The sequence below is a fragment of the Amia ocellicauda genome, chromosome 6, assembly GCF_036373705.1.
Source record: "Amia ocellicauda isolate fAmiCal2 chromosome 6, fAmiCal2.hap1, whole genome shotgun sequence".
In the NCBI taxonomy this organism is placed as follows: domain Eukaryota; kingdom Metazoa; phylum Chordata; class Actinopteri; order Amiiformes; family Amiidae; genus Amia; species Amia ocellicauda.
In genome coordinates, this window is record NC_089855.1 from 30,774,631 (window position 1) to 30,801,109 (window position 26,479).

General features: G+C 39.3%; 1 long non-coding RNA gene across 1 annotated transcript; it reads right to left on the bottom strand.

Annotated features, from left to right (window-relative positions):
• Window positions 1-1,685: 1,685 nt before the first annotated feature.
• Window positions 1,686-25,873, bottom strand: LOC136751800 (uncharacterized). The gene is made up of 5 exons (XR_010817076.1): window positions 25,758-25,873; window positions 22,779-23,084; window positions 5,313-5,421; window positions 3,129-3,177; window positions 1,686-2,108 (listed from the first exon to the last, which is right to left on the bottom strand). It is a non-coding gene; the product is annotated as an uncharacterized LOC136751800 (long non-coding RNA).
• Between the last annotated feature and the right edge of the window lie 606 nt (window positions 25,874-26,479).

Consider the following 26,479-nt stretch of genomic DNA (forward strand, 5'->3'; position numbering starts at 1 on the left):
CCACAGTGTTGTTGGGTCCAACCACACCATTTATATAACATTTTACCAAAGTATGACAAAGGCAAAGACATCTGTTTGTAGCTCAAACTTTTTGATTATGGTGTTACAAACACACAATGTGACCTACCTAATGATTAGGAATTGTTGTTTTTCCATTAACTGTACACAGTATTGTGTTTATAAGCTGGTGAAATCGTTTTTTTCCTCATAAGTGTAGTTGTTTACATCACTGGCTTCAAACCTGAATGTTAACTTTTAAACAACAAAAGTGCCTGTAGCGTTATTCTTATTTATTTCTTAGCAGATTAGTTATTTAACAAGTCATGTTACAGTGTTGAAACAAGATCTGCTGATTTGTTAGGTGTGAGTCTTTTATTCTTGCTGTAAAGTAAGTTAGTGTAAGTTCCGGTCTATCTGTTGCTAAAATCAATACAGTCTGTTCTTCTAAACAACTACACTGTAGCATATTTGAAGTCTTGCACAATTTTGTCAAGTAAATATTTTGTCCACACAGCCTCATTTTTTTAATTGTTTTGTTGGCACTTTATACTGTTACTGTATTTTTTAATGTGCATTGTTTTCTTTTGTATGTAGCCTACTATTGGAAGTACAGTTTATTTAAATGAAGTTAAATTTATATTACATTTGTATGGTGCCACTCTGTTGTGTTGTGATTGGTAGGTCTATTTATCTTTTAAATTAAACTTTAAACACAGGAATATAAGACACTGTAATGTTAGTAATTAAACTTTAAACAGGAATGTAAGACACTGTAATGTTAGTAATTAAAGTAGATATGGGTAGTGGAGACAAATAGTAAATTAATGCTATTCAGACGTGTGTGTGTGTGTGTGTGTGTGTGTCGGTGTGTCTGTGTGTGCTCGTACTTTATGCCACCCCTGTATAAGTTAGTGCCCCACTTGGGCCACCCCAATCAAAAAAGTCTGGACACGCCACTGCAGCATCTTATAGCCCTCACATCGTTTTACAGCACCACTGATGCTCCATCTTGAAATTGACAGACGGCAGTGGAAGAAGGAACAATTTTTATCTTATGCTCAAATTATCAATAATAATAATAATAATAATAATAATAATAATAATAATAATAATGGTAACTATTTATAGATCACTTCTTATACAAAGTCTGCAGCCTGAGTTGCTTTACATTCAAAAATTAAAATAATCAAATAATTACTTTAATATTAATAAGACAAAATTACTATAGCAAAGGTAAATAATAACAAATAATAATGACATACAAAATGAAATACATCAATACATAAATCTTTTTTTAGAATTATATATATTTAAAAAGGAAAGGATGCAGGCAGATGTCAACATTAAAAGGATATATTTTCAGCAGTAATTCTTTTCATAGGGTAAATATGTAGTGCTGTCAAATTCAGGCAAGTGTAACATTTCAGGTACGGTTTGTGAACGCACTTGTTCTAGTCCAGAGCATTAAAGGTGTCTATGTGTACAAGTGTGTGGAGAAACAGATGGTGCCGGCCAGGTGAAATGCTCCACACCAGCCTTATGTAGCTGTGTGGTCAACTTGATCTGTGTTTCACACTGTGGTGATGAAAAGTGAGCATCGTCATAAACATGCCCTTTTCCTACACTCTGGAAATTGCCATCTTGTTCGCACATTGTGGTGAAGTGCAATTACACAAACATTAAAGTTAACAAATATCAGATGTATTTATTAACAGTGACACTCCAATGATTGTCTCTTCTTGGAGGAAGAGTGACATCAAACATTTGAAAAATATATTTTGGCAAAGTCAAAGATATGGGACCAGATTAATTAAAAACTTCAACCAATCAGATTAAGGCACATACAAACCTGTATCTGAGGTACTGGTTTGTAGTTTTATATTATATATTATGTTGGTCAAAGGTTTGCTGTAAGCTGGGCCTTGGAAATTCCTTTGCAAACCAGCTTCTTCTGGTATCTTGATCTTTTTATAGCATTAGGGCTTGCTTTCAGTAACATGCTATCAAAAGTTGAAATGAAAGTATATACAGTGTTTCAACTCCTAGTCACTCAGGAGTAACATCAGGTTTCAGTTTTGAGCATCCGGTCAGGGCTGGGTGTTGGGTAACTGGGGAAGGAAGCACAGATGATACAAGGAATTTAAACCTTCAGACTCAGGGCAGGTGTAATTTGCTGCATTTCAATCATTAGAAGTATTAGATATTAATTAAGATGCCACAAGTATATTACATTGCAAAAACTTTATTCTATTTTGAAAATCTTCTTTAGTCATTTGAAAGCAGGAAACTCCCATGGATGACTAAAGATAATGTTCATTAAAATAAAATAATAAAAATAATCTCTTAAACCCATTCTGGTATTCTTATCTGTTTTTACTTGGTCTAGTCTTTCCCTTTTTTGTTTTCTTTTTGATCATACTCTGTGTTTTTATTTATTTAGAAATCGTATGTCCTCTGTCTCTCATTATTTCACACCCACCTACCTTTACAATTCTTTTGCATTTTAGCTTACATATTACAATTTGAATAATCTTTCCTTCACTGTATTTACCTATAATGGGATGTTGTCCTGTAGGTAAAACAAAGTGCGATGTCATAATAGTGTTGACTGAGCCTAAAAAATAAACCTGACCACATTGTTTTATAAATGTAATTTTACAGCATTTTACTCACGAAACATAAGACCAACATAAAATGAACCATGAAAAGCACTGAATAATGATGTAACCATGGCATTGTATGAAGATTGTTTTGAGTTTTTGTACAGTCTGCTACACTGCACACGTTTGTGATGCCATAACACCTTATCATTCTGTTGTCTCAAAGAAAGTGTGACTTTTTGTTTTATATAACAGCAGGAAAGTTACACCTATAGATTGATCACAGTTTTTGTACATATAGTGGTAGCTATATACTGTATATTTTTAAATTATCTTTCATTTTAAAATAAACAGCATGGAAACATTTTATTTTAAAAGGGGAAAGAAACACTTAATAAATCATAACACCAGTAGAAAAATAAAGAAGAGTAATCTTGGGATAAGGTAAATGCCAAATTCACTATACATGTCTAAGGGAGTTAACAAACTGTGAAGCAAATTATATTTCAGTGGGTACTTATTTTGTACCTCTTCAGTCTCTGCCTGGTCTCTTTGATTCCACACACAGCTCCGGCATCTGATGAATGAGAGAGATTTCAGTTAAATGTTTCTGATTTGTTTCTTTCTCTGATTTTAAACAGAGACTGAATTGCAGTGAAGAGCAGCAATGTGGTCAATTTAAGTACGTAGCTGTGGATAGTCATACACTGCATGAATTCAGTATATCATACCCTCCAATTGTATTAATCCACCTGATAGAGTGTAACTAGAGTAATTAATTTAGAAATATATGTAAGTATGTTTGACAGTGATGCAATTGAAACATACAGTATTGATAGTCATACAAGTCTTTACTCTTTTACAACATTTAGTTATACTTCATCAAGGGTTAAAATAGAACATGTTGGTGCAGAGCCATTTCTAGGCATAAGCAACATAAGCGGCTGCGTAGGGGCCCCCTAGCAAAAATGAATAATTAATACATTGAATATATTTTCTATTATGTTCTATTATTGGTCACAGTGATCAGTTTACTATGGTGGCCCTGAAGTGCAAAACACACAAAAACAAAACGAGAAACACAAAATCATATATATATATATATATATTGTTTCTTCATCCGCCAGCCGCATTATTTCGAAGCCCACTGCTGTTATGGGCAAACAGGAGTGAAGCGCCCGATTTCAAGTACAAGTGTTGATGCAGGTTATATTACAAAGGTTGGAAAGTGATGTTAGCCTACATTAAGTATTTCTTAAAGAAGTTGCCTTGCACATGGTTTGTTGGCGACTTAACAGAAACAACTAAACACAGATGTTAACACAGAAATAAGGACCGATTTCACATGAATGAAGAACATCATACTTTTATTAGCTGAACACTAAAACGCTACAGTTCACACAACTCACGCAGAGAACAGCGAACAGAGACGCTGACCAATAGCAGCGTCAGTCCTGCAGCTGCCCGTATCAGCGGTGCGGGATGAAGAGGCGGGGCACGTTTTCTATTGGTTGGACTCTAGATGACGCAATCGGTAATACTTTTTCATTAAAACGTGGTGGCTGTGTGGCTGTGTACGGAAGTACGGAAGCGTATTGCGGCCAAGAAAAAAAAAAAAAATACATGTTTACAACAGAAAAAAAAAACAAGCAAGTTTTTTTTTTTTTTTTCCGTTTTTTGTTTTAGTTTTCTTCCCTGGTATTTTTTCCTGCCAGGGGAAAAAATAGTTCAAGAACATTTGTAGTTCTTATGGGCTTTCCACAAAGCCCTGTTGAATGCATTTAAGGTGCATCATTTTATACCCAAAGCGGACATGGTTTTCTATTAAAACCCTTCTGAATGATCATACTGAGCACAGTTCTGTTTACCTGACTCAAACATTGTAACATGCTTTAGACCAAGTTTAAAGTAAAAGTGGACAATGTCTGAAACACTTGCAATTCCTGTTTAGCTAGTGAATGGGGCTCATAAGGTATATGAGCACGTTACACATGACTTAAGCATTCATCGTAAAAGTCGGTAGAGTGTTAATTCATGTCTGGAAAGTAGGTTTTTAGGTGTAGTGGGCTTAACACTACTGTGTTCCCAGGCAGGGATCTCCAGCCACACTTGCTATTAGCAGTTTGTCTGGTACATGTTTCTAATTAGTATACTTTGTGGCAGCATTTGGTTTTTGTTTAATGACAACACAAAGAAATATATCAAGCGTTTAACTAAAGAGACGCATTTTTAGAATGAGTCACATAGTTTCAGTTCCTATCCAGTTCTGTATAACGAGGTTACCCATAAGAACTACAAATGGTCTTGGACTACATTTTTTTTTTCGTTGCAACAACACGCACCCCAACCCCATTAAAAAAAAAAAAAAAGTGCATTTTTTTTTCTGTGGCAGCAATAAGCTTCCGTACTACTGTTCCAAAGCAACAGTGACCTTTTTGTACAGTGTCCTCCTGAAAGGCTTTATTAATAGTATTATTAATAATAATATACCTACGTTGAGTAAAAAAAGTGAGGGGCAAATCAAATCCTGCTTAGGGCCCATAAAAGGCTAGAAATAGCGCTGTGTTGCTGCAGTATCTGATTTTGTGCTGTATGTGTAAACATTTTATTACACATATCTCAACCTTATTCATTCTGTTAACTATATTTTGGGAATGAAGGTCATTTTATTATGAGACAATATTTATGATAATACAAAGATTTACTACTCACCTTCTGAATTTTATAAAGACACAGTGGATTGAGATAAAGACTGATGTATATATCAGTGCCCGGATTAGAGTACAGAGGATGACATTAGCTCCTTGAGAGACATCTTGTCCTAGAGATTAAAAAACCAAACCAAAAACAAACAAAAAACTCTTTTCATCTCCCTTTATACAATTTGTTAATCACAGAAGAAATTCCATTAATTATAATCCATTAACGTATTGTACCATTTTAAAGGTCTACTAAGCACTTAATTTCCTGACAATGATACGTAAAAACGCAATAAATTAATCGTTGTTTTACTGTAGTTATGTTGTAAAAACTATTTAATTATGTTTATAAAACAAACTGTGTTTGTGTGCCTTATAAAGCCCAGGTAATTTATTTTAGAGTTTTGCTACTTCCTCGTTGGCTTTACATTCAAAGCTGCCTGTCAATGAAGCTACTGTGTGTCATAAACACATGGACACAATGTTGGATTCACTGACCGCAAAGGCGTGGCAGATAGAGAGACGTACAGAGACAAAGAATAATGAATAGAACAATATTTAACTGAGTTTATGATATTTTCAATAGGATAGCTTATTATTTGTGACTTTTTTGACTTTTTATTTACCGATACTTCTTCCTGACAGCATGCTGCATGCGCTGACTTCATTATTATTTTGGTAAGTTGATTTTGGCATAAATGTGGGCGGGTCAACTTTAATTTTTGGTACCAGTTCACTGTCTCTGAGTGAAGGAGTAAACCCATTGCATATGTTATAAAATCTACTGCACTATGATCTGTTCCTGCAGATCTGGCAAAGCTCCTCTGGTTTGATGACCACATTTTCAGAATTGTGTGTTATTTTGGTAACACCTTCGATTGCATGGCCCATGAAGAACCCAGCCTTGATGCACAGATTATAACATGTATTTATGTAACATGCCAGGCCTGCATGGGCCCAACATGGAAGCTCTCTAGCAGAGACTTCTTGAACAACAGAAGTGGACAGATTTTATACATTGCATGACATGTGGGTCTGTGGGCAGGAAGTTTGTGTGCTTCTCTATGAGCTTATGCTAGACAAGACCTAAAAGGTGAAGACCTACAAACCACAAGGTCTACAAGAAACGTTAGTCTTTTCCTTTTAAGGGTGTCAAGAATGATTGTCTGTATGACAAACAAACATATTTTATTTGTAAAACACAAAACAGCCTGAAGCTAGACAACTGTGATGAAAAATGAAGTAGATTTCCTCTAGTGAATAATAAACATGTATTAAACTCATACAGGATTAATGAATGTTATTTGATCTAAATGATGGACACAACATCACTCATTTCAAATCTTGAAATAGCTTTGCCAAACACATAAATATACAGGATGTGCTAATCTGAGACATGGCATTAGACATGAGCAAACTCAACTAAATACTGGTGACCTCAGGAAATACACATTTAGAGGCAGAACACAAAATACTTTCAGCATGAGTTGACAAGTGGCATTAGATATGATGGAAAACTGGAAGACTAAATATTAACCAATTCAATAATTATAGGATATAGCCACGTACTTGTACTAACACCTAGTGTTTCACTCACTGACAGCCCACTTATCTTACATGGGTTCAATTACTGACATCATTATTAATTAATTTGTTATTCAAAACACGCATGTAAAATGTACCACATAATCCCCATGACTATGTTATATTATGACTGACTGGGATTATGACAGAACCGAGTTAACAAATCATGGACAATATGACTATTCAACCACCCATGACCCTCACTGATGCTTGTGTACTATGGCCTGTATGGTACTGGCAAACTAACACATCTGCGTTCAGTCCATTCAGTCCATCTCAGTCTCGGCCAATACTTTTTGTAATTCGAATGGATGGTGAAGAATACTGGCTATATTAGAATGAGACTACCACTCCCCTTAGAATGAGCCGCTTCCACATAAACCCCTAAACAGGGCAAACTCCACAATTCACATGGATGTTTGGCGCAATTGTAACCATGCTTAAATGCATTGTATGTTTAATAAAATAATCTGTATTAGCCTTATGAAAAGTAGATGCTAAATCCAAACCCAGACCCTTCAGAGGTCAGAATGAAAGAATAAACCATAACCTGTTGTATGCTTTATACGTTTATCACCTTTGTTCTGCAGATGGTCTAAACATCTTCCATGTAACCACAGCCTGTGCCTCAGCTTGGCTATTTACTGCCCACAAATTGAGATGTTTCCTGTTGATCTGAGAAATCTAAACAGACTTCCTCCAAAGAGTCAACGTAATTCTCTGAAAACTGGACAGGTCTGTCTCATTATCAGTCATGTCATTCATTCTTTCATATAAAACTCCCCTATCTTTCAAAGCTTCTGCCTTCTCTTTACTTCTAACTATGGAAGCTGAGGAGCGCAAAAGCAAAACCAACAGGACTTTGCAGCAACCAGAGAAGAGAAAGGGGTGGTAACATTTGAAAATCAGCAGCAGCATTCAGAAAAAGGCATTGCTGCAACCAGGAGAGAGAAAGTAGTGGTAACATCTGAAAAATGTCAACGGCATTAAAAAAGACACCGACACATCCCAGAGAAAACAGCAGCAACATTTAGAAAATGCGTGGTGGAAATAGGATTCTGTGGCGGGCAAAGCAACAGTAAAACAACTGAAAACTAAACAAAGATGACTTGTTTTAAACTTGTATATTGATAGATACACAAATATTAGTAAGCATTTTAAATGCAACCCCTGACAAATTGCAAATTGCGTAATGGTGGTACAATTTTTCCCCTCCTTTTATCTGGTTTAGGCGCATTTACTGTGTGATGTGTTACCCAGACAGACTTCATGCAAGCGCATTGCGATGGTTCAATACGTTCACATGCCACAATACATTTTGGGTGTTCTTTAGCATCCATAGACTACTATGCAATACAGCCTAATATTATTGCCCCTAAAGGGTGGAATGACCTTCCCACCAAAGTCAAAACAGCAGAGTCCTTGACCTCATTCCTGTGCTTACTCAAAACACATCTTTTCAGACAGTACTTGTAATATTAGTCCTTTTAATCCCCGTTAGATAGCGCTGCACAGCATTTTAACATGCTTCTTGCATTATTGATTGATTTCCTCCTTGCTCCCTTTCCCGTAGCCCTTGACTGTGACCCTACATCTTGACACCACTTAGCTTTTACCGTCCAGGAAGTGGGACCTCACTTAATGTAATTGCATGTAAATTGGAACTTGTAAAATGTATTATATTTTGAATTGCTATGTTTAATGTAAATTTAATTTGTAATGTTGATGCCTTGTACTTAACTGTATTTTTGCACTTTGTATTGCACTTATGTTGTAAGTCGCCCTGCCAAGAAATAATAATAATAATAATAATAATAATAATAATAATAATAATAATAATAATAATAATAATAATAATAGGCTAAAGTGGTGAATTTGAAATTTTAAAATGTGTGTTTGTGTGTGTTACCAAGTTTCTGGCGGGATGAATATAAAGAAAGCTTTGCTTATAATGTATGTATTTTATTGTTATTTCCATACGTTTCAAACAGTTCGAAGCATTTTGAATGGTTTTGAAGTAATTTCCAAATTTGTCAGGGGTTGCATTTGTAAGGCTTACTAATATTTGTGTATCTATCAATATACTAGTTTAAAACAAGTCATCTTAATTTTGTTTTTTGTTTTTTTACTGTTGCTTTGCCTACCACAGAATCCAATTTTCACCTGAGCTATTTCCGCCACAGGATCCTGTTTCCGCCACATGTTTTCTAAATGTTGCTGCTGTTTTCTCTGGGATGTGTCGGTGTTTTTTTTAATGCCGTTGACACTTTTCAGATGTTACCACCCCTTTCTCTCCACTGGTTGCTGATGTTTTTTCAAAGTACCGCCCCCTTTCTCTTTCCTGGTTGCAGCAACACCTTTTTTTGAATGCTGCTGATGTTTTTCAAATGTTACCACCCCTTTCTCTTCTCTGGTTGCTGCAACGTCCTGTTAAAGAGTTTTTATTTTTATTTCACACTCCTCGGCTTCCATATGTAACAGTCAGCACCAGAATTATGTTTCTTAACCTTTTAGCTATGGCAAGCCAAATAATCATTTAGAGATATCTCTAAATGCATTTAAAGATATCTTCAAATATTTATAGATATCTCTAAATCATTTCAAGATATCTGCAAATCATTTAGAGATATCTGCAAATCATTTAGAGATATCTTCAAATAACATCCTGTTCATTTAGAGATATCTGCAAATCATTTAGAGATATCTTCAAATGACTTCCTGTATTTCGGCTGAGATTATCACTTCCGGTTTCCTTATTGAGTTACATAGAAATGAATGAACAAGTTAACAGGAAGTGATAATCTTGGGCAACATACAGGATGATATCTCTAAATGATCTGCAGATATCTTGAAATGATTTAGAGATATCTGCAAATCATTTAGAGATATATTCAAATAATTTAGATATCTCTAAATGTACTTTTAAATGAGATATCTTGAAATGATTTAAAGATATCTCTAATTGATTTGCAGATATCTTTAAATGATTTAGAGATATCTCTAAATATTTGAAGATATCTTTAAATGAATTACAGATATCTCTAAATGATCATTTGGCTTGCCATAGTTAACCTAATGTCAATGCTATCAAAGGCCACACCATCTATTGTCTGCTGTCTGCTCCTTGTTCACATGGTTCCATGACCTTTACTGGTTGTGAAGAGGATTGTAAAGGAATGTTATTTTCATTTTCTGTCAGCATGTCTGCAGATGTGTCTGAGATATGCAAGATGAACCCAATTGGTAAATCTTCTCACTCTATTGAGATATTAACCCTCTTTTTGGAACATGTATAGCAACAAGCCTTGCAGTAATCATAAAAAGTGATAGATATCTTTCAGAAAGTTTATATTTATCTGTGTTTAGTAAAGTTTCAGATGGGAAAAGACATATCATAGCCTGTGTGAATATTTATTACAGATTTATAAAGTACACAATTTAGGACTGGAGATACAATATTAATTATTTTGAAGGAGGTTTTTAACCCTCTAGACCCTCCATTAGAATCCTGAGAATTTTGGTTAAAAAAATGATTCTGCCCATATTGTATTTAAATGAATAAAACTAAAAAATAAGACAAATATAAAATTATTTGTGACTAGTAGTAGTTTTCAGACAGTATTCAGTTTGAGCATGATGCAGAGTTCAAAGGCCATAGTGAGCAACAGTATTGGATAGACTATAGGTGACTTTCTACAGATTTTCTACAAGAAACACTATCCCATCTGCATTTCTTACAGCACAATAAGCTATGATAAATGTTGAATGAGTTTTACATAGAGGTAAAAGGTCAAGGTCAAGTATATTTAGACATTTCTTAAGTAAACCAGCGATGCTCTTTCAGAATCTGAAGTCATAGTGGAGCTGTGAGCCTGTGAAATTATTACTTTTCTGACTCTAAATATGTTTGGCCTGGATGGAGAGGTCAAAGGTCATAATGAAGGACATTTTAGATGTCTCATCTATGACTTCCTATATATGTTCTACATTGACCAAAGGCCTATCTGCTGTCTATTAGGCGTTATAGAACAAAAATCACTCTAATTTAGCATTTGACCTGTAAGGAGGGGTCAAAGGTCAAAATTAAGGTCATTTTTAGACAGCACTTTTATGGTTTCCTATACATGTTTAATAGTAATGGTGGGTATATCTTCAATCAGAAAGCAGTTATAAAGCACCAACATATATGTTTTACCTCTACACCCTGAAGGTAAGGAAACAATCCAAAGTATCTATTTTCAAAAATTCACCTTTGGCCTGCTTTACTATGGTATGTTGGCCATGGTGGAATTTTTAGGTGTTCATAGTAAAATTCAACATTTTCACTTTTTACCATGAAGAAGAGGTCAAAGGTCAAGTTGAAGGACATCCATGGATAGGGGATCAATGCTTTCCTATATGTGTTCTACAGAAAATATCGTATCTGGCACCCGAAAGGAGTTATAAGCCGTCAATTTTTATTTTATTTGTATTGTTTGCTCATATCTCTGAGCGGAAAGCAGATCGCATTTTTAGAAACATCATACAGGAGTTCCTATTAGTGTTCAATAGTATGTTTAGCCATAATAGCATCCTTGGAGGTGTAATGAGATGTTCAATATGTGATGGCACCTTGCATCAGAACCAAAATGCTATATCTCAGTCCAGGAAGATCAGAGTTCCCAAGTAGACCACACATCCACAATATAACCAATACCACACCATTCGAGACATAGTTTTAAAATGCAGACAATAAATAACACAAACTATATGCATATAGACCTGTGTACTATAGGACTTTTATCTGCAACAGAACAACACAAAAGAAGTGTGATCACTGACTAAATGTATCAATATAATGCGGCATTCATAGCATATATCTTCAAACAAAATATAATTTTCTGACATTGATATAGCTTGTGATTCACTTAGCAGTTTTCTTTTGGGATGTTAGTAAGGAAAAGTTATTTTTGAGTGTTTTTAATGTTTTCTTTCTGGATTACATTTAACAATATATTTATTTCTATTGGGTTTTTTGGCCTTGAGTGGCCCAGTCAGAGCCCCAACCTTAATTCAATTAAAAATGTGTGGCATGACTTGAAGATTGCTGTCCATCAGTGCTCTCCAAGGAACTCGACAGAGATTGAACAGTCTTGTAAAGAATTAATGTTTCAGTATTATCAAATCTAGGTGTACAATGTTGATAGAGACCTATCCTAGCAGATTTACAGCTGTTATTGCAAGGTGCAAAAGGTACTTCCTCCAAAAACAATTCAGGAGGGTGGAGATGTATTCAGTTATGATATTTCAGCTTTGTATTCTTAATAACAATGTGGAGTATGGTGTGTAGATAATTAGAAAAAAATCCGTATTAAATGCATGAAAATCTGAAGCACTGACACACCGCAAAAAGTAGATTTTCCTTATGCACTGTATATAGATTTGAGTAAAAGTTGAAATTCCTTTCTTGACTTGGACACAGTATTTATTTTGCGATCCTATATTTGTACTGTATTGTGCATAACTGAAGAACAATATACACAGCCAGAGTATACCCTCTGATCTTACATATCTGATCAAAATCAGCTGTAGTGTAATTAACCAGAATGCTACAGATTTTATACCATAGTTTTCTCTGTGACCTATCTGTAACCTTTTTTGGTTTCCAGATACAGTATTGTACATGAAGTCATACAATAAATATCAACCAACAGAAGATGGGAGCAAACTGTATTTCATACAACAGTAAAAGGGAAAGCAAAAGCAAATGCTAGTTTACAAAATGTAAATTATGCAGCATACACATGTTTATTATTTCGGACACTGAAAAGCAGCTTTTTTAAATAAGAAATCTTTTTAGTATTAGTAACTGCAACCTTTACTTATATTGAAGTTTCTGATGCCATATATTGAAGGTGAGCTCATGCCAGTCATTTATTTTTGGTAACATTCATGCTGCAACATTTGTTATCTTTCAAGTCGGAAGCACTGCCCAAGGGGGGAGGGGTTTCTGTGCACTGCTGTAGGAACCTGATCGAAACGTCACTCTATCAAAGCTGTCATTGGCCCCTGCGCTTGTCACTCAGAACAGCAGCAGCAGCATTGAGAACTAGTCAGCAGGTCTTTCATTCTGTCATTGCTCCTTAACATCTGGTTGCCTAGTGATCTGCTTACATGATATGGTGTGTTGATTTCAAAGCTAACTACTGATTCCAATTGAAAATTAATTCGATAATAGTTAGCTTGTTGCATTGAAGTCACACCCAAGCATCACTCGACAGTTGAGGTAAAATTATGAATAATGGCTAATACATGCCTCTATCTTGCACCTTCTTGTCCTCATCCATTTTTCTGCACTCTTTTAAAATACACCATCTCTCTCTCTCTCTCTCTCTCTCTCTCTCTCTCTCTCTCTCTCTGCATGCTGGGAGTTTGTGGGAGGAGTCAGTGACGGCGGGAGGTTTGTTTGGAGAGAGTGGAGTGTGTGTGTTTTTTACTTCTCTTTTTCTTTCCTTTCTGGTTTTTATACATACTTTTAATCATTTGTTGGTTTTAAACAATTCGGTTTTAGGGGGTTGTATTTCGTTTTAGATCGTCATGGCGTTGCAGGGGGGGAGACCCCCCCCCTTCATTTAGTTACGAAACACTGACCTGAAAGCACGGGTTTAACCCTGCTGTGGTACCATGGGGTCTCTATGACAGGCTTTCATGGTGCTGGCAGACGGCGCTGATGAGCTAAGCCTGTCTCTGAAGTTTAAGATCGAGCAGGGAAGTGTACGTGGTGTTCGTGTCAACTGATACCATGAGGTGTTGCGGGGCACATCAGGCGCTCTTGCCCTCAGGGAGAGGCTCCGCAGCGCCGGGAGTCTGAGTGTGCAGCGCTGTGGAGAGGGGGACATCGCTGACTCCCAGAGCCAGCCCGTCTCCACCGACACTGCGGGATCCAGCACTAAAAGCATCAAGGATTTTTTAAGGGAAACCAAGGGGAAGAGGAATGCAGTTTTAGAAAACGTTTTCCCTGATGCAAAGCAGTTCCTGGCGTCTGCAAAAGTGATCTTGCAGGACGCAGCACTCTCGGAGTTTAGTGAGCCGGAGTACTATAGGTTGAAAAAGTGGAAGAGTTTTGTCAGGACTGCTTTGCAAGCTACCGATGATGATTAATAGTATGTGTCTTTCGGTCACCCTCTTTCTCATTTTTATCAATGACAAAGCTTGTATGTGGGAGCATTAATATTAAAGATGGGAGGGCAGTGGTGAAGTGCATGGCGCTGCTGCAGTGCGCACAGAGACACAAACTCAATGTTTTATTTGTACAAGAGACGCACGCAGACAGTGTGAATGAGTGTGAGTGGCCGCGGGATTGGAGAGGAGAGTGTGTTTAGTCATGGGTCTAGTGTGAGGGGGGGAGTGGCGATTTTATTTTCACACACTTTTAAAATTGATTATTTTAAGAAAACAGAGTTGGTTGGTGGACGATTGTTGATGGTAAAGGCTGAGAGTGGGGGAAGGACCTTTGTGTTTATTAATATCTATGCCCCCAATGCTGTGAGAGACAGACTGTCAGTGTTTTCGGTGCTCAGCAAAGTGCTAGCAGACTGTGGGGCTGAGGAGATCCTGGTTTTGGGGGGTGATTGGAACTGTACTGTGGATTATAGATTAGATAGGAATAATTTGGAGCCCAGTCCACAGTCCGCAAAACGGCTGGAATGTAATATAAAGTTGCACAATCTGGTCGATGTCTGGAGGAATGCCAACCCGAAGGCGCAGTACACCTGGGTTAGGCCTGGTTCCAGCATTATTTCGCTGGCCAGGTTGGATAGATTTTATACCTTCAGACATGACCACGTCAATCTGATCAGTGGCTGTCGTATCACCCCCACCAGCCTGTCTCATCACTATGAGTGTCACCCTGCCTCCTGTCCGGCTGCCCAGTGCCTACTGGCTTTTTAATAATAGTTTGCTGCAGGACAGGCATTTTTGTGACTCTTTTATTTTCTTTTGGCAGAGTTTGGGGGTTTGCCTCCCTGAGGCAGTGGTGAGAAATTGGCAAGGTTCAGACCAGGCTCTTCTGCCAGCATTACACCAAGCATAGGACTGACAGCTTGAATGAATCTATGAAGGAGCTAGAAGAAGAGATTCAGGCACTCAACTGAGCCCTGGACTTGGATGCCCTGGATTTGGGGGCATTAGAGGACCTCAAAGCTAAGCAGCAGGCATTGTCAGAGCTGCTGGGGATGTGGGCTTGAGGGGCGATGGTGCGCTCGCGGTTCCAGGGCCTGACACAGATGGATGCGCCCACCAAGTTCTTCTTTGGGCTGGAACGCAGGTGGCAGCAGAGCAGTGTGATGCTCTGCCTGAGGACGGCTGAGGGCCGCGTGCTGCAGGACGGGCAGCAGATGCGTAGTCATGCCGCCTAGTTCTATAGGGAGCTGTACTCTGCAGAGCCAGGCAGCCTGGAGCAGCAGCAGCAGTTTCTGCAGGGTCTGCCTAAGGTCCCACAGGATGGGGTCCAGGGGCTGGAGGTCCCACTAACCCTGGCAAAGCTGACCTGTGCAATGCAAGAGCTCAATAAAGGCTGGGCACCGGGGCTGGATGGGTTCACTGCAGAGTTGTTTTCTGAGTTTTGGGCTGAGCTGGGCCCGGACCTACTCTCAGTGCTGCAGGAGGGCATGCGGGCCGGGCTGCTTCCCATTAGTCGCAGAGCCGTTCTGACCCTGCTGCCCAAGAAAGGGGATCTGTCCACCATTGGGACCTGGAGGCCGGTGGTGCTGCTGTGTCAGGACAATAAGATCCTGTCCAAGGCTCTACCTAAGCAGCTCAGAGACATCATGCCAGCCGCAGTGCATTCAGACCAGTCCATCTTTGACAATGTCTTTTTGATTCATGATATATTGGCTGCTTCTAAGGTCTTCAGTTTTGAATGTGGTCTGATCTCCATAGATCAGGAAAAGGCTTTTGACAAGGTCAATCACCACTACCTGTTTCAGGTGCTGAGAGCTGTTGGTGTCGGCCCGCGGTTCATAGAATTCATTCAGCTGCTGTACTGTCGTGTGTTCAGTGTGCTGAAGATCAATGGTGGCCTGAGTGAGCCTATCCCCATCCTCAGAGGCATAAGACAGGGCTGCCCCCTGTCAGGAATGCTATACTCCCTTTCTATGAGGCAGCTGCTGGCCGTACTGTCCATCCCTTGTCACCCAGAGCAGGCGGTCAGAGTGTCGGCCTACGCTGATGACCTGACTGTCTGTGTGTCCGGCCAGCGAGATGTCCAGGTCCTGGGGGGGTGTCTGGAGGAGTTCAGCAGGGCCTCCTCAGCCAGGGTCAACTGGGGTAAGAGCAGCGCTCATCTGGTTGGGGTGTGGGAGGGTTCTGCACCCCCTGTCCTCCCTGCGGGGCTGCAGTGGTTTCACTCAGGCCCTCGGGTGCTGGGTGTGACTTTGGGGGAGACGCAGGAGAACTGGGCTGCCCTGCTGGAGAGGGTGCAGGGCAGGCTGGGAGCGTGGTGCTGGCTGCTGCCCCAACTCTCCTTCAGGGGGAGAGCAATTGTTATTAATAACTTGGTGGCCTCAATGCTCTGGCACACTTTTGCCTGTCTGGACCCCCCAACGGCCGTGGTGTCCCAGATACAGACCCTCTCCTGGATTTGTTCTGGAACAGGCTGCACTGGGTGCACAAAGCAGTGCTGTAACTGCCGTTCCAGGAGGGGGGGCAGGGGTTGCTGTACCCTCCAGACCCTCCAGACCCCGCCCTGGACACTTCTTGCCTCTGCCGTTCTTCAGCGGGGAAGGGGGCTGGGTTATGACAGACACATGCTTTTACTTAAGGCACCTCCCCATATCCTTCCTTCCCTGCCTGTTTTTTATAGTACTGTTTTAAAGGTGTGGCAGCGCTTTTCCCTGGGTAGGGAGGTAGGGGGCAGAAGTCTGTATTGGCTGTTAGAGGAGCCTGGCTGCCAGGCTGGGTGTGCGGTCACTGAGAGTCATATTATTATTATTATTATTATTATTATTATTATTATTATTATTATTATTATTATTATTATTATTTTATTTTTTATTTCTTGGCAGACGCCCTTATCTAGGGCGACTTACAACATCAGTGCAGAAATACAGTGAAATACAAGACATCAATCATTACAAATTCAATTTAGCTGAAACAGCAATTCAAAATAATACATTTTACAAATTCCAATTTACAATTTACACAAGTACAGTGACTTCCTACATCCTGGACGGTGAAAGCTAAGTGCTGTCAAGATGTAGGGTCACAGTCAAGGGCTATGGGAAAGGGAGCAAGGAGGAAAACAATCAAGAACATGAGAAGCATAAAAAAAACTGTGAAGTGCTATCTAGCAGGGATAGAGGACTAATATTACAAGTCGGAAAAGATGCGTCTTGAGTAAGCGCCGGAATGAGGTCAAGGACTCTGCTGTTTTGACTTCGGTGGGCAGGTCGTTCCACTATTTAGGGGCCAGGGATGAGAAGGAGCGGCTCTGGAGGAAGGAGAGTGGAGAGGAGGCAGAATAAGTCTTCTGGCACTGGAGGAGCACAGTGGTCTGGAGGGGATGTATGGAGAGACGAGTGACTGAAGGTAGCTTGGTGCAGTGTGGTCAAGACAGCGGTAGGTGAGGGTCAAAGTCTTGAACTGAATCTGTGCCGCTATCAGGAGCCAGTGGAGGGAGTGGAGCAGTGGAGTAGCGTGGGCGAATCGTGACAGAGAGAATACCAGATGAGTTGCAGAGTTCTGGATGAGCTGTAGTGGGCGGGTAGTAGATGCAGCCAGGCCGGCCAGGAAGGAGTTGCAGTAGTCCAGGCGGGAGAGGATCAGTGACTGGACGAGTAACTGAGTTGAGTAGTTGGTGAGGAAGGGACGGATCCGATGTATGTTGCTCAGGAAGAATCTGCAGGTGTGTGTCAGCGTGGTGATGTGCTGGGTGTAGGAGAGCACAGGATCGAGGGTGACTCCTAGATTTTTAGCGGAAGAAGAAGGAGAGAGTGTGGTGGATTACAAGGGGATCGAGATGGGGAGGTCAGCAGAAGGTGAGGAAGAGTGGGGGAAAAAGAGGAGATCCGATTTGAAGAGGTTGAACTTGAGGTGGTGCGAGTGCATCCAGGCGGAAATAGCAGACAAGCAGGAAGAGATGTGAGAGGGGATGAGAGGGTCAGAAGAGGGAAAAGACAGGAACATCTGGGCATCATCAGCGTAGAAGTGGTAGGAGAAACTATGGGAAGCGATGAGGGGGCCCAGGGAGCGAGTGTAGAGAGAGAACAGGAGCGGGCCCAGGACGGAGCCTTGGGGAACGCCTGTGAGGAGAGGTTGGGGGGTGGATGAGGAGCCTCGCCATGTCACTTGGTAGGACCGGTCACTGAGGTAGGAGGAGAAACAGGTGAGAGCAGTCCCAGAGATCCCAAGGTCAGCGAGGCAGGAGAGGAGGATGGAGTGATCAATGGTGTCAAATGCTGCAGAGAGGCCAAGGATGATGAGGACTGAGGAGAGGGAGGCCGCCCGAGCACAGCTGAGGGAGTCATTGACAGCCAGGAGAGCCGTCTCAGTTGAGTGAGCTGTGCGGAAGCAGATTGCAGAGGATCAAGGAGTGAGTGTTGGGACAGAAAGTCCGAGAGCTGACGGTGGACAGCCCGCTCGAGAGTCTTGGAGAGGAAGGAGAGGTGGGAGACAGAGAGGTAGTTCTGAGGAGAGGTGGAATCAAGGGTTGGTTTCTTGAGCAGTGGGATGACAGCAGCTTGTTTAAATGCAGAGGGGAAACAGCCAGAGAGGAGTGATGAGTTGAGGAGGGAGGAGATGAAGGGGAGAAGATCAGGAGTGGTTGCTTGGAAGAGACGAGAAGGGAGAGGGTCCAGGGCACACGTTGTGGGTTTGTGACGTAGGAGGAGAGCAGAAACTTCAGCATCTGAGAGAGGCGAGAAAGAAGAAAAGGAAGCTGGATCGGTGGGAGGTTTGGGTGTGATGGGAGATGAGGGTGGATTATTGAAGAGCCTGCAGATGTCTGCAATCTTGGGAGGAGAAGAAGGAGGCGAAATCATCATCAGCAGTGAGAGATGGGGAGGAGGAGGGGGAGGGGGGGCAAGGAGGGAGGAGAAGGTGGAGAAGAGTTTGTGGGGGTTGTTGACAGTGGATTCAAAGAGAGATTGGAACCAGACTTCTTTTGGCAGTGCAGAACGCCCTTCCCATAGGCGCTGTGGAGCGGTTTTCCCAGGTCCTCATGCAGCGCTGCTGGCCCAAGGACCCTGACCCCATCTTTCCCCTTGTATGTCTGTGTCTCTCAGTCCCTCCTAGCTCATAGTGTCATCAAGACACTGTGATTATTTTGGGTGTGCAGTACAGGCAGCGCCACAGACATGTTTGTCAATTAGCAAACTTTCTAATGGTGCAGGCTAAGCTGGCTATCCTGAGCAGTAGGAGAAGTCGGACTGACATATACCCTTCAAAAAACAAATGTACTACATTTTTATCTTTGTCAGGTTTTCCACAAGAGAACATGCTTTGTACTGATAGTCAGTGCATCACAGCTGAGGGATTGCTACAGTGGTCTTCATTTAATAGGTTTTAATTTTAAAAAGAGGACATATGTATCTGATAAGAAAAAAGCCTCTCGCAGTGGTGACTCAAGACTGAGCAATAACATCTTCACACAATCTTCACCCTAACACAATATTTCTTGGAGGTAACGTAGAGAAATTTAATTTCTTCTATGGGTACTTCAGAACTCAGTCATAATCCCTGTTGAATGTGCATGGGAACATCCTGAGTGAAATTTTCATTTAATACATCTACACACCCCTGCAAGATGAAAGCAGCCACAATGAGTTCAAATCTGCCTCAATTATGAAAAACACCTTCTATACTATTGTGTTTTGTTTTGTATTGCCTGTACTGTGAGTAGGGTATGCTGTAATCTGTACTCATGTTGTTTTTCATCAGTATTTTAACAATTAACACTAGTACACAAATGGGATATACACTATATATACATAAACACTAATTGTATAACAACCAAGCATTTCACATTTAATGCATTCAGTTATATAGTCGGACTGACCACGTGCAGCAGCAGTGTGTGCTTCTCCCTTTTCAGGTCTCTCGTGTGCTCCTGAATCCAACTGGATTACAGTTTTTACAGCCTGACGGGTGACCCGGACACCTTTCTGCGGATGTGGGGGGTTGGGTCGGCCCTCTGTGCCATTGACTTTGGACACTCCAACCAACTAGTTTTATTCATTTGAATCTTTTATTGGTAGCATGTTTGTAGTGGTTTTTATTGAGGGTTTTTAGAATAGGATGTGTTTTTATGTCGGGAGTTTTTTCATGTTTTTATGTGTTTCTAGTTTGTTTTTAATGTATTGTTAGTTTTTCTTTTGTAAATAAAGGTGTTAAAAATAAAAAATAAAAATCTCTCTCTCTCTCTCTCATCAGCAGCACTGCTGAGACCGCCCATCACCTGCCCCTTTGCACTAGTGCACGTTTTTAGTCACTCGGCACTTAGCCGACATATTGTGCTCAGCGCAAAAGCACTCGGTTGGATTTTAAATATTATTTATGTCACATTTTAATGTCCCTTTGATATTCTGGGGCCCTAAGTGACCGCCTAGTTCAGGCCGGTCCTGGGCGGGGCCCTACGCAACTTGCTTAGTGAGCTATAGGGCCGCACGGCTCTGCTGCAAACACACTGCTGTGTTGGTACCAGGGCTATATTCAATAATGTAATTAAAAATATTACTTCAAATGTAAAATTAAAATAATAAATACAATAATAATTGTGAAATACCACCTGTAATGTGTTGCATTATAGCCTTGTATTCATATTTTAATAATATTTCTAGATACATATTTAGTTAGCGGAGAGATTCATTAATAAAGTTCATCATAGACCATTTAGGGGGAGTTCAAGGTTTTATATACTTGTTGATAATACTGTAGATTAGTACTCAGAAGACAGTAAACATGTTACAAGAATATGATCAGATCTGGGAATTTACAATTTTGAATGAAAAATAAAAGTGTCTAAGACTGCCACTGAGTACAGGTGTGTTTTTTATAGTTTTCTATAAAATAAAACAGTGCGATGGCTAACACAGTTAAATATGGGGAAAACAGAATAATTGAAATTAATGAAAATAATATTGCATAAAACAAAATTACAATGTAAGCTGATTTACAATATTGTATTCAGTTTTAGTTACCATGTTACAAAAAAAACATTGCTTCCCAGGGGTGAGTGAGTAATGATTAACTGGTGATGGATATATATATATATATATATATATATATATATATATATATACACTCACCTAAAGGATTATTAGGAACACCATACTAATACTGTGTTTGACCCCCTTTCGCCTTCAGAACTGCCTTAATTCTACGTGGCATTGATTCAACAAGGTGCTGAAAGCATTCTTTAGAAATGTTGGCCCATATTGATAGGATAGCATCTTGCAGTTGATGGAGATTTGTGGGATGCACATCCAGGGCACGAAGCTCCCGTTCCACCACATCCCAAAGATGCTCTATTGGGTTGAGATCTGGTGACTGTGGGGACCAGTTTAGTACAGTGAACTCATTGTCATGTTCAAGAAACCAATTTGAAATGATTCGACCTTTGTGACATGGTGCATTATCCTGCTGGAATTAGCCATCAGAGGATGGGTACATGGTGGTCATAAAGGGATGGACATGGTCAGAAACAATGCTCAGGTAGGCCGTGGCATTTAAACGATGCCCAATTGGCACTAAGGGGCCTAAAGTGTGCCAAGAAAACATCCCCCACACCATTACACCACCACCACCAGCCTGCACAGTGGTAACAAGGCATGATGGATCCATGTTCTCATTCTGTTTACGCCAAATTCTGACTCTACCATCTGAATGTCTCAACAGAAATCGAGACTCATCAGACCAGGCAACATTTTTCCAGTCTTCAACTGTCCAATTTTGGTGAGCTTGTGCAAATTGTAGCCTCTTTTTCCTATTTGTAGTGGAGATGAATGGTACCCGGTGGGGTCTTCTGCTGTTGTAGCCCATCCGCCTCAAGGTTGTACGTGTTGTGGCTTCACAAATGCTTTGCTGCATACCTCAGTTGTAACGAGTGGTTATTTCAGTCAAAGTTGCTCTTCTATCAGCTTGAATCAGTCGGCCCATTCTCCTCTGACCTCTAGCATCAACAAGGCATTTTCGCCCACAGGACTGCCGCATACTGGATGTTTTTCCCTTTTCACACCATTCTTTGTAAACCCTAGAAATGGTTGTGCGTGAAAATCCCAGTAACTGAGCAGATTGTGAAATACTCAGACTGGCCCGTCTGGCACCAACAACCATGCCACGCTCAAAATTGCTTAAATCACCTTTCTTTCCCATTCAGACATTCAGTTTGGAGTTCAGGAGATTGTCTTGACCAGGACCACACCCCTAAATGCATTGAAGCAACTGCCATGTGTTTGGTTGGTTAGATAATTGCATTAATGAGAAATTGGACAGGTGTTCCTAATAATCCTTTAGGTGAGTGTATATATATGAGTTATATAATATAAAGAATAAACAGCTACTACAGGGGCGTATTTTTAAAATTTGTTCTAGATTCTTTGTTCTAGTGTTAATTGACACACAAATTGCAGCTATTACAGTGACAAATAAATTCTGTATATAGTTCTAAAATACTGTCTACTCATTAGAAATGGTTGATTATAGATATTATAGTATTCCAAGTAGCTATATACATTATTTTATGTATTTCATTATTTTACATATAGTTGTCTGTCATTGACTATGACTCTGTGGCTTGTATTTCTGTCCAAAAAGATACTTCACAGCATTACACCAGTGCAACATGAATTATCTTCAATAGTGTATGTAAGCATTGTAACACATGACTGTAGATTCCTTTGAGAAATATAAATAGGTTTACCTTCAATATGAAGTATCCATTTGACTTCATGTGAACCAATTTTTGTATCTACAGAGCAGCTGTAGATCCCTCCATCAGATGGCTGTACATCAGTGATCTCCAGCTGTGTAGGTTTCTCTGGATTAACTATTCTCTCAATGCTTGAGTTTAGATAAGTCTGATTTTTATCTTTCATACTGAAAATGAGAATCAGTTCTTTCCTCCAAGTTAGTAGTGTCAGGTTAGTCAATGACAAACTGCACTGAAAATTGGCCGTTTCTCCCAAAAGTTTTGAAACTGTTTTTATTTGTGTTGCTCCATAATGATCTGAAAATAAAAATGTTGAATTTTATTTCAATGAAAAACAACAATATTTATAGAATAAAGAAAACTGCAATTGGAGTAAATAATATCTAAACTATTTAAATTTATGTGGAAGTGACAATATTGTTAAGACACTACTTGACCTACTAATGGTGTATAGGTGTCTACTGGTAATTCAAGTAAATTTTCTTTAATGTGAGAACTAGATTTAACTAGAGTAATGAATGGCTTCCCTTTGCAACTGCAAGCCAATCACAATATCTTAAGCAACAACATTTTAAATTATAGTACTTCAAATCAAAAAATGAATTGCATTACAACATTTACATTACATATTTTTATGTTTATTGTACAATAAAAAACATGTATTTTTGTATTATTGTTCTATGCTCTGTGTGCAGTTTGGTCAATAATACATGGATGTGGATCTCATTGCATCAGAACCCCGGGATGTTTCTACTTTTTATTTTACTGAACTGACTGCATCAGATGGGTATAAATAGAAAGAAATCAGAGGAAACAGTGTTCTTAATGACCCTTTTTCGCTCATGCTTATACTGAGTGTACTTGTCAAGTTTGATTACATCTGCTTTTTCAATCTGTAATGACATTCCAAACAGAGATTAAATTAATGAGCTTTAAATATAACTGACATTAACTTAAACTAATCCTTGTAATTAAGAAAAGAACTTAGCAATTGGCAAATTCAAAACAAAACAAAAATATTAAAGTGGAAGAATAAAGACTCTGTGTTAGCCTTTTATAAAGCACACCGACAGACAGAAGGTATCAGACAAATTCAAAATCAACTACACAGAAATCATACAGAGCAAGCACAGTAGAAAGATTGAAATAATGCTTCAGAATACAGTTGATACAATAATAGTGAATATTTTCCTTAAAATACACAGAATAATGTATATTGAAGGGATTGTTCCTTCTCAATAGGAACCTAAATTATTCAATTTTTTAACCTTATTGTACGCAACCCCAGCTACCTGTCACTAGTTACTTATCTCTGTTTCACCTGATTTAAAATTCCCCATCACTGCACACCTGCAGTCTCTAATAATGTGTCATTCTTTGACCTCACATCCAATTCTCAGCTGTCCGTTTGGTTGTATTTTCCCCTGATGCCCTTTACCTCCCATGTGCATCAATTATCTAGCCCTTTCCTTTAAATGAATGAGAGGATCACATTATATACCATTCTGGCATCCATGGATCTCTATGTATTCAGTGTTTCATTCTTTTGGGAGGAAAACCTTACTAACAGGAAATGTAAATGTGCTTTCTGATGAAGCAGCTTAGGATAATTTCAAAGTATATAATGTTTATTAATTTCTAGAATTTAAAACCAATGTGCATTCCATTGAATTTCCAGTGTCGCAAACTTTTCTGCAAATTAGCACTTCAGCTTTCATTGTGCCGATTGCAATTTTTTCTGATGGTACCACTGAAATGTGTATCTTGATTGAACTTCTTGATTGAACATTTTGCTTATATTCCGTCTGCATAAACATATACCCTTCAAAAAACAAATGTACTACATTTTTATCTTTGTCAGGTTTTCCACAAGAGAACATGCTTTGTACTGATAGTCAGTGCATCACAGCTGAGGGATTGCTACAGTGGTCTTCATTTAATAGGTTTTAATTTTAAAAAGAGGACATATGTATCTGATAAGAAAAAAGCCTCTCGCAGTGGTGACTCAAGACTGAGCAATAACATCTTCACACAATCTTCACCCTAACACAATATTTCTTGGAGGTAACGTAGAGAAATTTAATTTCTTCTATGGGTACTTCAGAACTCAGTCATGATCCCTGTTGAATGTGCATGGGAACATCCTGAGTGAAATTTTCATTTAATACATCTACACACCCCTGCAAGATGAAAGCAGCCACAATGAGTTCAAATCTGCCTCAATTATGAAAAACACCTTATACTATTGTGTTTTGTTTTGTATTGCCTGTACTGTGAGTAGGGTATGCTGTAATCTGTACTCATGTTGTTTTTCATCAGTATTTTAACAATTAACACTAGTACACAAATGGGATATACACTATATATACATAAACACTAATTGTATAACAACCAAGCTTTTCACATTTAATGCATTCAGTTATGTAGCGATTATATATGTGCCAATTTGTTGACAACATGCAATGAAATAGTAGAGGCCTGATATAACCTGGTTATTAACACTCTATTCATACTTAATACTGTCAATCTATTTCAAGTTATCATAAAATATACATGATGTCTTTTAATATGTAGTCATTTGCAAATTCAAATTCAAAAAATGGAATGGGATGAAATGGAAACCTTTTTTCTTTGAATCCCTCTTTCAAATTGCTTTATGACAATAGGTTTGAGCAACTGTAATATAAACCACTGTGCTCTTTCTACAGGCTGAACACATTCTTAGTAGCACAATGATCAAACAGTAGCAAAATTATAAAACACAAAAAACACATACTGTTAATGTATTGAAACACAACTGGTTATATGTCCAAACACAGAACTAGCCAGTAGACTGGAAAAAAGCAGAAATATGGTGCAATCTGTAATGCCCAGGCAGACATACTTAAAATAGGCAAAGACTGAAATAGGCTCCTATGCATTGAAAAGATCGAGCTTAGAAGTCACAGGCACTCACACACACAACTATACCTGAAAGAATGGACACCATCAGGGTTAGTTCAAAATGCAACCAGCTTAAGTTGATGTTCATGCTGTCTGTGTCAGATGCTACAGTATAATGCGCTGCAAACCCGTGTCATGACAGCAGGAACATCTCTGTGAAAAGGATGTGGTTACTTCTGAACAAGGAACTGACAAATCTGCTTCAAAAAGACACTGATGGACGGTACACCGGGGTCAAGTTTGTATTTTCCTGTTGTCCAGTTTCTTGTTCTAGCCCAACCTATCATGTGCGTTTTCTTTGAATTGAATCATGTCCACCTCTAATTTGCGCACCCTCTCTCCCCTATTGAGTCAGCCATACTGATCACTGCTAAACTGTTACTGGGCGAATCTGTAAGAATGAGGATTTTTTATTTGCAAGAGATAACTGAATTTAGACATGGTTCAGTATGGCTCCAAACAAATTAATTTAAAATATTCATTTATCATGTATATATATTTTTTTCTTCTTTATTGCAGAAAACGGAAAACGCCCCCCTCGAGCTACATCACTCCAACCACATCTCAAATTTCAGGTGGCTTACTTTTTAATAAATGTGCACCACAAGACTTGTAAACAGCCCAGCAGATTTGCATTTCTTGCGTATGCTCTCTCATTTGCACACACATCTTCTGCGACTGCTAGTGTAACCTTTCTTTGGTCCTAGATAACACAGCACCAAAGGGAATGAAAAAATGGCATGCCGAAA